This window comes from Lycorma delicatula, chromosome 9 (genome assembly GCF_047948215.1).
Source record: "Lycorma delicatula isolate Av1 chromosome 9, ASM4794821v1, whole genome shotgun sequence".
NCBI lineage: Eukaryota > Metazoa > Arthropoda > Insecta > Hemiptera > Fulgoridae > Lycorma > Lycorma delicatula.
Window position 1 is genome coordinate 24,353,110 of NC_134463.1, and position 13,557 is coordinate 24,366,666.

The 13,557-nt window shown below is 29.8% G+C and overlaps 1 protein-coding gene across 6 annotated transcripts in view; it reads right to left on the reverse strand.

Annotated features, from left to right (window-relative positions):
• Nucleotides 1-13,557, reverse strand: part of LOC142329945 (uncharacterized) — a 39,887-nt gene that overhangs the window by 8,001 nt on the left and 18,329 nt on the right. For 2 of the 6 annotated variants that reach the window (XR_012757632.1, XM_075374917.1), the window contains one exon: nt 523-589. The exons of 2 other annotated variants lie outside the window; for them this stretch is intronic. The gene's annotated coding sequence lies outside the window, so the exon portion shown is untranslated. Of the gene's footprint in view, nt 1-522; nt 590-9,219; nt 9,543-13,557 lie in introns of those variants that run through there. 2 more of the 6 variants (XM_075374916.1, XM_075374919.1) reach the window with 2 other exon arrangements.

Sequence of the window (13,557 nt, forward strand, 5' to 3'; positions counted from 1 at the left end):
TCTGAGATGCAAATGGTACTGTTGAGATCAGAGATAAAATCCAAGTGAGTATGGATGGCCGGTAGTACAAAAAAAATAAACAATCATATATTTCTATTTTTACTTCAACAACATTTTTTAAATTAATTAATAGATTCATTTAACATGACGATTTTTGTAACTGAAGTATACTTGTTAATTTTGTGAAATTACACCACAAAATGTACTTATATAGAACTTAATAATTAAACATCTTTATAATTACTACTCAGTGGTAGTAATTCATAAAGATGAAAAAAAATATAGTCAGTTAACAAGTAACCCAGGAAAGATATAATGATTACAGAATTTTTATTTATTTATTTACTACAGAAAATTTCATGTCTACCAATAAAAAATTAGCAGAAATGAAATTGTAATAAACACATGTTGGAACTATTAAATACGTTGAACCATTACAATTAAGAAGTAATCAAAGAAAATGAGAAGATATATAACAAATAACTTAATAATACTGCAGAAATTTAGACAGACAAAACAAACCTTTAATTATATGAGCCTCAACCTAAACACAGCTACATCAAGAAAGCAGTTTCTTCATCACCCAGTCCTCAGAAATCAAAACCAATAAAATAAATCTACAATACAGGCGTCACTCGTAACATAATAGAATAATTATATAATATCAATACAATAATGAAGCAAGCAATAAATTAACAATATTGTCTTTCGTACAAATATTTAGAAATACAATAAATATGTCATAATTAAGAAAAATATGTTCACATATATGATCAGAATGTTCAACACTACGACAATTATTCTTATCAGCTTCATATTTCTTAGGATCATATGATTTAATAATCCTATTTGTTATAAGTAATCTCTACAAAGCTATTTAACTTACTTAAATGTCTTTTACTTAAATCTATCTTATAGTTATTTATTTTCATAATAATTATATCATAATAAATTGGAAATAGTTGTTCAATTTGTTCATCATTGTAAATACAAAAATTATCAGATTCTGATATTAGATTCATCTCATATTCAGATAATTTACAATAAAATTTAAAAAAACAATAAATTATCTACAATGTTTATAGATTGCATCTTATGTAATTAAACATTACAATCATTAATAAATTCAGTATAGTTTAATTTTACTTGAGTGTATCTATCTAACTCTTCAGAAAGAACTAAAATAAAAGTAAATGTTTTATAAATGGTCTTACTGCAGCTTGAAAAAAGCCGTAACTGTATTGCAATTGATTACACGTTAATATTCCATACTTATTTCTTGCAGTAACATCAACATTAGCATATATAATTAAAATATTAACTTTGTCTTGTGAAGAACCGAAATGAAATGGTGTATTCAGATGAGAATCTGCCAATTCAGCATAACAATGTTTTTCTAAAAACTGCATTGTACAATTTAACAATTCTTTTGTAATTTACATGTTACATAAATTTTATTCTATCGACATCATCTAAATCACTATAAAATAATTTTTCAACGTAAATCTCCGGAGCTTTATTAAAAATATTGAAAATCAGTGGCTTATCTTTCTTTACCAAATCCTTATGATAAGAAAAAAAGGCAAGTTCAACATTAAAAGTATATAATTTACATAAAAACTATGTATGATGATCATCATCATTCTCATTAATATCTTCTTTACAGTATAAAAGTTCAATTACAATTACACACAATTATCACAATTACACCTGTAATATAATTTTGAGCGTAAATTAAACGGGTCTCACTTTCACCAAGATTTGCCAAATATTTACAAACACTTGCTCCAAGTGCTAATAGTAAAATAAGAATTTCCTCATTTTCATAATTTTTATGAAAAAATGCATGGTATAACGCTGTACAACCACCTTTATCAGTAGCATCTATATGTGCGCCACTTTCAATTAACATAGATATATCTGTTTTAATACTTTTTTCACCGTATAATATAGCATACATTATTGGCGTTAAAACTTTATTATCATAAATATTTACATCAGCACCTTTCTGAATCACAAAGCTCGCATGTACTTTATTATAATTAACATTTTTTAATATATACAATAAAAATGTATTATTTTAATTATGTGTGAATATAAATTACTTATAAATATCAAATTTCCATAGCAGTTTCTGTGCTAGGTGTTGAAAGCGATATAAAGTAAATAAAATAAACAAAATTTTACCTATACTATTACATAAAGAGGAAGAAGGTTTTTGTTTGTTCAGGATAAACAAAAAAACTAGTAACTAATCCTTCCATCTCACCAGGTACTGTTTTTATCATGTGGGTTAGTAAGGACTTTACATGGATCTAAATCACTCAAAGGTAAATAACCTAAGCTTCTGACTCGACGTAAAACAATATAAACTTGTCCTTCTGCAAATTTGTGTACCATTACAGCTAAACTTAAAATTAGGTATCATATGTGAATCTACATCTCCTTATCTTTTGGTTGATTGTAACGTTGTACTTCCTGGTATAATAGGTACACAACCACCTTCATCTTTCATTTTGCAACTAGTTCTGTCATTGAATTTTATTAACACAGCTTTCGGTAACTCAAAAATTGGTCCCTTCATACGGCAGGACATTTGAATTTCTTCACAATTCCCATATTGTTGTTAACTAAACCATCAGAACTCAATGTATTATGCTGTAACATAACTCTTAAACCCTCTGCCGACTGCACATTAAGCAACAGGCCACCACAATAACATTCCCAGGGGAGCCTTCCCGATGTTGCAGGTTATAAAAAGTGCTTTAATTAGGCACAAAAAATTATAAAATTATTTTTAAAAAAAACTAAACCGACATCAAAATGGACTAAAATGAATAAATAATATTGTTCAAATACTTAATTCCTTAGACACTTTTTTGAATCTGCGCCAAAATACATATCATACTTAAGTGATTCTTGAATGGACTTGGAGATTGCATAACGGCTTATAAAAAGATTTAATAATCACAACAAAAAGCCGCTATAAATGAATTAAAGAGAGCCCAGAAACGTATGATAAACCCACCGGGTTGATCTAGTGGTGAACGCATCTTCCCAAATCAGCTGATTTGGAAGTCGAGAGTTCCACTGTTCAAGTCCTAGTAAAGCCAGCTATTTTTACACGGACTTGAATACTAGATCGTGGATACCGGTGTTCTTTGTTGGTTGGGTTTCAATTAACCACACATCTCAGGTATGGTCGAACTGAGAATGTACAAGACTACACTTCATTCATACATATCATGGTATCACCAAAAAAGATGATGAAGATGTTGTTGATACAATTAAAAAAGTGGGAGACGTAATTGGTTTCCAAATTACGGATGAGATGATTGATGCTTGTCACAGATTGCCAGAGAAAAATAATATGTCCGACGGAATAATTGTCAAGTTCGTCAGAAGGCGGGATAAAGAAAATTTCATGAATAAGAAACGAGATAAAAAATTTATCACTACATTAAACATGAGATTTACAACTGATACTCCTGTGTACATAAATGAGTCGCTCTGTCCACCAAGGAGACGGCTATATGCGCTCGCTCGGCAGGCAAAAAAGTTTAAAGGTTACAAGTACATCTGGCTACGAGATGGGAAAATACTTATGCGGAAGAATGAAAAAGACAAACTTGTGCAGATTCGGAATGAAGAGGACTTAAACAAATTACCGTAAGCACACTTATTTATGTTAAAATAAATTTTTATTTCTAATGATCTCTACCAATTTTAATAAATTAATGAACTGTGAATTTAAAATTATGCACCAAAACATTAGTAGTCTAAGAAAGAACTTTGATGAATTATTAGTTAATTTATCTAAATTTAAAAACATGCCGGATTTAATTGTTTTATCGGAAATTTGAATAATGTCAAATTTTCTTTATCTCTGTCTGCATCTGATGCAATTCTTATTGACCTAGTGCACAATGGTATTGAATATACAATACTTGCGCTATATAGGTTACATAGTAAGGATAAGAGGCACTTCATAAATGAATTTAATGATGTGCTGTCTAAAATTAATTCTAATAACTGCATAATAATCTGTGACTTTAACTTAAAGTTACTTTCCGAATCCCACTTAATAGATGAATAAAAAACTGTTTATAACTGCCATGGATTTGAATCATTAGTCAATGAACCCACACGACTTACAAGTGGAACATGCATTGATCACTTATTGTCAAGAATAGAAAATAAAAATAATTATGAAATAGTTTCAACTGTGAGTCATTTGCAGATAACAGATCATAGTATTATAGGCGTCGGGATATCGCATATTTGTAATGTGACGCATTCCAATATTATTAAAAATGATATGAATGCTATTAAAACTGATTATCATAAATTCATTTCCCTTATCGCTAAAGTAGACTGGCGTGATGTTTATATACATAACGATGCGTCAGCAGCTTTTGATATTTTCATAAGAAAATTTACTGAAATTATACGAATCTCAAACTTAGTCATACAGGGTAAGCAATTCAAAAAATTAAAACCATGGATAACAGATAAACTGTGTGAAATGATATCAACACGCAATTCATTATACAAAAAAACAATAGCGCACCCTAATAACGTACATTTAATTAAACATTATAAAACATATAGGAATAAACTTAAAATTAAGATTACATCGGCTAAACAAAATTACTATGATAACATGTTTGACAGATATAAAGGAAATTCTAAGAACGAGTGGGAAGTAATTAATTCCTTAACCGGTCAAAAAAGAAATGATAAAAGTTATTGAACTAAATAATGGAAATAATAAAAATATCTTTGAACCACTTCAAGTAGCTAACATATTTAACGATTATTTCATAAATGTTGTAAGTGACTTACGTAAACAATTAAATGAAAGTTGTAATGATCTGGCAAATATAAAATGTGAAGTGTCATCAATGTTTGTTGAGCCTGTCCTTAATGCTGAGATTGAAAATATTATCAAAATCTCAAAAACAATAAATCCCCTGGTATCGATAGAATAAGCTCAAAAATTGTTAAATTAGCGGTAGATCATATATCACATGTCTTAACCTTTCTTGTAAATATAAGCCTCCAATCTGGAAAATTCCCGGACGCTTTAAAAAAAAGCAGTAGTAATACCTGTCTTTAAAAAAGGAGATAAAAACTCTGTTACTCAATATAGACCAATATCTCTACTCTCTATCTTCTCTAAAATCTATGAGAAATGTATGAAGAACAGATTAATATCGTACCTCAATAAAACTTCTTTTTTTAATAAAAACCAATATGGATTTATGGCTGAGAGCAATACTGAAAAGGCGCTCTTAAATTTTACTACCCAAGTATTTCAGGGCATAAACGATAAGAAATGTGTGAGCGGTCTATTTTTAGACATAACAAAAGCTTTTGATTGTGCAGACCACAATATCCTTTTACGCATTCTGTGGATGAGTGGTATTAGAGGTGTTTCATTTGATTGGTTTGAGAGCTATCTGATCAACAGGAAACAATGCGTGAGAATAAAAGGGTGTTTAAGTAATTTTGCTAGGGTACAATATGGAGTCCCACAAGGATCCGTATGGGAGCCATACTATTCATAATATATGTAAATAGTGTCTGTTCGGCACCGCTTAAAGGTAATGTATATGCGTTTGCAGATGATACTGCCTTGTGTTATGTCCGCAACACCTGGATTGAAGTGGCTGAGGAGATGCAATCAGATTTAGACGCACTGCGGTTATGCTTATCAAATCATTATATGATCTTGAGCGTTGAAAAAACTTTGTATATCAACTTTTGCTTAAAGGGGAAAATAAAATTGCCGCTTACAGTAAAATATAAATGTAAAAAATCTGTGATAAATAAATCCGACTGTTTAGAATGTAGAGATCGAACTATGTTATATTTGTAAATACTTGGGCATTGTGTTAGATAGCGGTCTAACCTGGAAGAATCATATTGCTCTATTAAAGCAAAAACTTTTAAGCTATCTTAGGATATTTTATTTTTTAAACAAACTATTCCCAAAAATAACCACGAGAAAACTTTATTTTGCTATTGCACATAGTCGACTAGACTATGGCATCAGCTGTTGGGGAGGAACTTATGTTACAAATTTAAATTCCATAATCAAAATCCAAAAAAGATTCGTTAGAATGATAAATAAAAAAAGAAATACGGATCATTCTTTGCCAATATTTAGGGAATTGTCTATATTACCGCTACGTTATTTATATGTTTATAAAGTAATGAAAATTATCTTTATCAGAAGCGGTCATAGAAATAGCATGATAACCGAATACAAAATTAGAAGTAAAAGGAATGTATATGTCCCCAGAGCAAATAAAACGAGTTATATGAAGTTCTTTTCAAGTACTGCTCCTAGATTGTATAACATACTTCCTAATCATATAAAGACCAGTAGGAACCTAAACACTTTCTTAAAGCTACTAAGACGATGTCTTATTAATATTGAAGATGATGAAAGTATGTTCCATGTAATTACATGATTTATGATTACATATATAATTAATTATAATGGTTTATACTATTGGTCTTAACACAGTAATAGATTTTTTACATATGTAACGTAACGAGTAGCACTGGATGAAAGGTTTATTAGTAAACATAAATATTTGGCGACGATTGATCTTCTCTATACTTAACTGCAGAAAAGATAAGTTTCCACCAGAGTAAATCATGAATTGAACCAAAACTAATCCTCCTGTATAAGATAAACTGTTTACTTTTCCCCTTACTCAAACTAAAAAGATTTTTTTGAGTAATAATTTTCTTACCTGGCAACAGGTAAAAACACCCACTTCTGTCACTTTTTCAATGAGCTGTAGCATTCTTTATTTACATCATACAGAGGGTCAAGAAAGGCTTTTTGGAAAGAGTAAAGATCGAACTTCATCTTAGTGTACTCAAAATTTATTTTGTTTCGTAACTAAATTTGTAAAGTTTACTTAATTTACATTTACAACATTTTGCTTTTTCAACCAACCATCATTTTCAAATAGATTACAAATCTTTTTTAAAAAAAAATTTGTTACACTTCATGTAATATGGTAGTATAATTACTACTGTAAACCACACACAGATTCTAGGTCAAAACTGTTATTTATTTAAAAGTTCTTTACGGTATCAAATGGGTTTAAGGAAAGACTTGCTGTTACGATTACATTTAATAACTGATGACATAATTTGGTATGACTTCATAACATTTGGTGCTACATTTACAATTTTTTTTTTTGATGTCTGAAGGTAAAACATTAAATATCATTTCTTATTAAGTTTCATTAATTGAAAGCAGCTAGAGCTCATGTTTTCTTCTGGTCTATTATTAATCCTAAGTATCTAAGTATAAAGAAAGGATGTAAAATATTAATCGAAAATGGATTTGCAGGTTTGTTTTTGTTACGCTACAGATCTTAGAAATCCTACTGATGCTCTTATTGGACCTTGTCCTCTTTAGAGGAAGTTCATACCTTGTTCTCTTTAGAGAAAAAGATCCACTAAAGTCAAGGTATGAATTTCCCCTACATCAAATATAACAGTATACTTCTTAGTAAAAAATTTTTACACCTTATATTACTAGTGTCTATCGGTTCACATTTACTTTGTTATACAAAGTAATGGAATCGTGATAAGGGGGTGGTGATACACCAAGTTAGGTAATTTGTTTTGATTTTCATTTTTTTGGAATTTTTCGTAATTCAAGTATAAATTTTCAGCTACAGACCAAATTATTGTTTTGGGATCATTTTAGTAATTTTTGTCCTCCGAAAGATTATCTCACCTGAGAATTTCCATGCCAATGTATTTTAATAAGCATTATTACTGAATAATTAACAACACTTCTATAATTTTTTTATATTGGCGCTCAGAGCGATATTTTGTTTTTAAGGTTAATTACAAAAAAGGGCTCTGAAAATCCATATATATATTTTAAAAACAACATTTAGGTGGCCCCGGAAGAAACCCACTGAGTTGGTCATGTGGTGAACTCATCGTAAATCAGCTGATTTTGAAGTTGAAGGTTCCAAGGTTCAAATTCTAGTAAAGGCAGTTACTTTTACATGGATTTGCATACTAGATTGTGGATACCAGTGTTCTTTAGTGGTTGGGTTTCAATTAACCACACATCTCAGGAACCAACCAAAGACTGTACAAAACTACACTTCATTTACAATCATACATATCATCCATAATCATTCTCTGAAGTAATAGGTTACGGTGGTTTCAGAGGCTAAACCGAAAAAGAGAGAGTGGTCCAGGAAGAGATACAGAAAAAATAATTAATAATAACAAAGTGCTAGTTTAGATTTAAATTTAGAAGATGACATTTCTCGGTTATGTCAAATTTAAAGAGTGTAGGTATAATTTCCGTAAGTGATACTAATATTAGTACCTTGTCTAAAAATTATTTGCCAACACTGAAGCATTTCAAATACAAAATATTACTATTAACAAATTAATTAATTTATTTTCAACTATAACATGAATACATGTTATACATGTCTACACAAAAGACAAGTAATAAAAATACAATGAATTATATAAAATATAAAGCACTTAGGTAATTAATTTAGCACGCACTGATATTTAATCATATTAATATGTAAATAAATTAATATCTTGATAAAGATATTACTATAGTTGCATATGAAAATATATTACCTACAAAGAAACGAAGTAATTATAATTAGAAACACATTAAAAAAAAATAATAACCTCTTACACACACCCAGTTTTCTTCAGTTATTTTTTTCTCTCACATGCACACCTAAGCACACACTATTGTCACCAACCAGGTATGAATATAAATATATTAAGATCATATTAAAATTAGCAAATCTTACATTTAGATTAAATCACCACTGAATACACAGTGCTTCCACCTCATCGATTGTCAAGCACAAAATCCATTCCTTTAAGTTAAATTTAAACTGATTCATGTTACAGGTACTTCTTACATTACCAGGAAGGCAATTAAAAACTTAGGTGTTACAAAAAGAAAATTATTTTAAACAACATACAGTAAAGCCTTGGAACAGTAATATTTCATGTAAAAATCTGCCTAGTTTTATAATAGCTTTCACCCTTAGTTATCCCCACCCTGGAATTATCACTTCCATTGTCAAAGATTAGAAGCATCTTATAAAGAAAGAGATCTAATGGAACATTTTCTAAAAAAAGAAAAACTGGGAAAGAATGTTCTATTCGCACCACACATTACCTGTAAAATAATTTTCTGCAAAATTATAATCAGATGAAGATCACTGAGATAGGTTGACCCCCAGCAATCCAATCCATGATTTAATTTCGAATGAATGAGAAGCAAAGTAAATATGACGAAAAACATTTACTGGAAAAAATTTATAACATTTTTTAATGCTACAAAAATTTCTCTCTTCAAACTCTGTATATGCAAATTCTTTGATAATTTGTCATCTATCATCCACCCCAATAATTTAATAAAATTTACCTTTGATATGACTGAACTGTCACACTGAGATCAAATATGAGCACAATCAACATTATGGTATATTAATGGAGCTAATAACCTGGAAACAGACAATAAAGAAAAATTTAGATATTTGGTTTTTAATGCATTCCAGATTAGTCTGACCTGCCAAGATCCTTAGACAAATGTACTAGAGCAATATCATCTGCAAAAGAAATATAACTTATCCACAAATTATTTTAATTGCTTTTTATAGCAATTTTGAATAAACTGATTTATGAACAGATCCTGATTTATGAACTGGAATAATTTTTGCCAATTTCAGAGCAGAAGGAAATTTTTTACACATAACAGAAGACAAAGAGGTCACTGAATATAATTTACTTAGAAAAGATCTTATCAATACCTAAATATTTACCTGGTTTTAGAGACATTAAACTCGTGTGTGTGTGTGTGTATATATATATATACATACATTTACTAAGCTTATAATAATTTATAGGATTTAAGTGAAGTGGGAGAATTAAACTAATTATGATAATTCTGCATCATTCTTTCATTCACGTATCAGTGCTACTGATAACCTCATTAGATATTCCACTAAAGATTCATTAAAAATGTTAATAGTGTCACCTTCTAACACAACTCAACATTACTTTTTACACTAGTTTAATAGTAGAAATACCCATACAATGATTCTCTACTGATTCTTGATAAGTAATTTCCTCAAATTTTTAAAATAAAGTTTATTATCCTCTATAATCCACACAAGGTAGGAAACTATATCTCAGCTCTTTAGAAATATAATTAATAAAATTAAAATATCAGCAAAGAAAAATTTGTTGATGGTAGGGATGTAGTAACATAGAGAATCTATGGTTATTATGAAAGTAGATTTACCTAGGAAAATAAAAAAAAACTGCAGGAAATTTTTTGAAATATTGGGTATTCCTGGCTTACAAAACTACAGAGAAAGAGAAAATAATATAACAAAGAATATAGAATCAAAGTCGAGCACACCATCATTAGATAAAAGGGGAGATGGTAACAGATATAACTACATTTCAAGTGAAGCCATTAACAGTTCATAGTCACACTTATAATCTTCCCAAAGCATCTCCCTCACTACAGTAGGCTTTACACCACAACTGAGTGTGTTTAGAAAGTGATATAAAAAGATTATAGTTTTTTTTTATATGTACTTTAAGTTTGCTACAGGAAAATTTCCAATTTTTTCAGAAGATAAAATACAGAGAAACGTTAAAAAATGGTATAATAATATCGTTTGAAGTTTTTTTTTTTTTTTATGTATAAGATTTGTGATTCTAAATGAAAATAGAAAATGGCACAAACAAATCATCAAAAAAAAGACAAAAAATTTCAGCTTTGGATATAGTTTCAATTAATTCAAAACTTCTGAGTACTGTGAGTTAGTATATTTGGGATCATATTTGGTGATACTTTTGTCCTCCAAAAGATTTTCATTATTTTCTGGCATAATTATAAGAATTATTATTGCAGCTTCAAGTAAGCAGTGACATTGAATATCAATTTCTTTTGAGTTGATAATTCGTGTTATTTTGTTTTTATGGTTAACTAAAAAAATTTTTGTGACAATCCAAATACATATTTTAAAAACATGTAGGTGATCCAGGAAGAGGTAAAAAAAAAACCAAGTAAGTGTTCATATTTAACTAAGTGCTAGTTTAGACTAAGTTCAAACGGTGACATTTCTAGGTTATATCAAACTTCAAGCAATGCAAGTACAACTACAGTAATTAGTTTCTTGAAAAAAAAATTATTTGCAGAAACTGAAGTGTATAAAGTAAATGTTTGTTTTGTTTATAGAATGCGATGCATCAGAAAATGTCATGATGCTGGATAGGTTTTCTGTAAAAAATGATCTTTCAAAACCTCCCACCAAATTTAATAACCTTACTTGTGATAAAACAAAATTCTGTGCTGAAATGTGAAGGAAGAAATCATTTCAGGAGGCTGTAAAGGGAAATGGTAACTGTACAGATAGATATAGCTGTGGCATTAGATAGAACTTGGCAAAAAAGGAGCCACAAGAATTTGAATTGTGTCGTTTCATCTACTAATGTTGACACTGGAAAGGTTATAGATGTTGAAATACTGCCAGCAGTGTGAAAATTTAAAAAATTATAATGAAAAACTGGAAAAACATAAAGAAAGCAGTACTTCTAGGATGAAACTATCTGGAGTTAGCAGAGTCTATGTTTCAGAGCTATCTGGAAGTTGCCAGTGCAGTGGCCACATTTGATAATAAACTGTGAATAATAATGTTAGATATACAAAATACCTGGGTAATGGTGATAACAAAGCCTTTACTTAGGTAATCAAAAGAAAGCTGTATGTGATGATGTTCCCAATGAAAAAATGGAGTACTTTAGGTGCATACAAAAGCAAATGGGATCACGTTTGGGACGGTTGCATAAAGATAAACAAAAGGGAAATAAAAGATAAAGTTGATGATAGAAAGTTCTGGTGCTGGAAGGTTGACTGTTAAGGAAAAAACTAGCTTACAGAATGATTATGGTTTTGGTATTTGATGAAAATCAGAAAATTTAGAAAATATGAAGACAAGTTTGCACAATATTTTTACATAAATAATTTTTACAAAAATCAAAAGACCGCAGAGTTCTTTTATGGAAATGTTTACATGGCAACACCCAAAATCCCAATGTGTCATTCAACAGTGTTATCTGAAACAGACTTCCCAAAACCATTTTCATTGGACTCGACCCATTCAAAGTAGTAGTATATGATGCTGTCATTTTAATGATGGCTGCTTAGGAAGAATAGTTGTATTAACCAGCTAGGAATTCAACCCAATCATAAAGTAAATATTTTCAAATTTAACACAAGAATAAGAAAAGGTGATATTTCATGCAGTAAAATAAAAATGTAGTATCATGAAAATAAAAAAAAGAAGATGATGAAGATGACCCCAATGACTCAGTATATGGGCCTGGCTTATTTTAAAGTACATAATTTTTATTAAGTGTTTTCCGGAGATTTTTATTTTTTTTAATACTTAGGTACGCTTTTCTCAAAAACTACTTAGAGGAAGATGATAAAATTTCTGTCACAACTTTATTAGAACATTTTAAATGTGCTGACTACTTTCTAGTTGTTCTAACAACAAAAAGTTTTTCAGTATTTTTTATGGCAAAAACAAAAAATTGGGTAAATAAAAAATTTTTTTTTTTTTGTCTTCAGTCATTTGACTGGTTTGATGCAGCTCTCCAAGATTCCCTATCTAGTGCTAGTCGTTTCATTTCAGTATACCTTCTACATCCTACATCCCTAACAATTTGTTTTACATATTCCAAACGTGGCCTGCCTACATAATATTTCCCTTCTACCTGTCCTTCCAATATTAAAGCGACTATTCCAGGATGCCTTAGTATTGGCCTAAAGTTTGTCTCTTCTTTTAACTATATTTTTCCAAATGCTTCTTTCTTCATCTATTTGCCGCAATACCTCTTTATTTGTCACTTTATCCACCCATCTGATTTTTAACATTCTCCTATAGCACCGCATTTCAAAAGCTTCTAATCTTTTCTTCTCAGGTACTCTGATCATCCAAGTTTCACTTCCATATAAAGCGATGCTCCAAAGATGTACTTTTAAAAATCTTTTCCTGACATTTAAATTAATTTTTGATGTAAACAAATTATATTTCTTACTGAAGGCTCGTTTAGCTTGTGCTATTTGGCATTTTATATCACTCCTGCTTCGTCCATCTTTAGTAATTCTACTTCCCAAATAACAAAATTCTTCTACCTCCATAATCTTTTCTCCTCCTATTTTCACATTCAGCGGTACATCTTTGTTATTTCTACTACATTTCATTACTTTTGTTTTGTTCTTGTTTATTTTCATGCGATAGTTCTTGCGTAGGACTTCATCTATGCCGTTCATTGTTTCTTCTAAATCCTTTTTACTCTCGGCTAAAATTACTATATCATCAGCAAATCGTAGCATCTTTATCTTTTCACCTTGTACTGTTACTCCGAATCTAAATTGTTCTTTAACATCATTAACTGCTAGTTCCATGTAAAGATTAAAAAGTAACGGAGATAGGGAACATC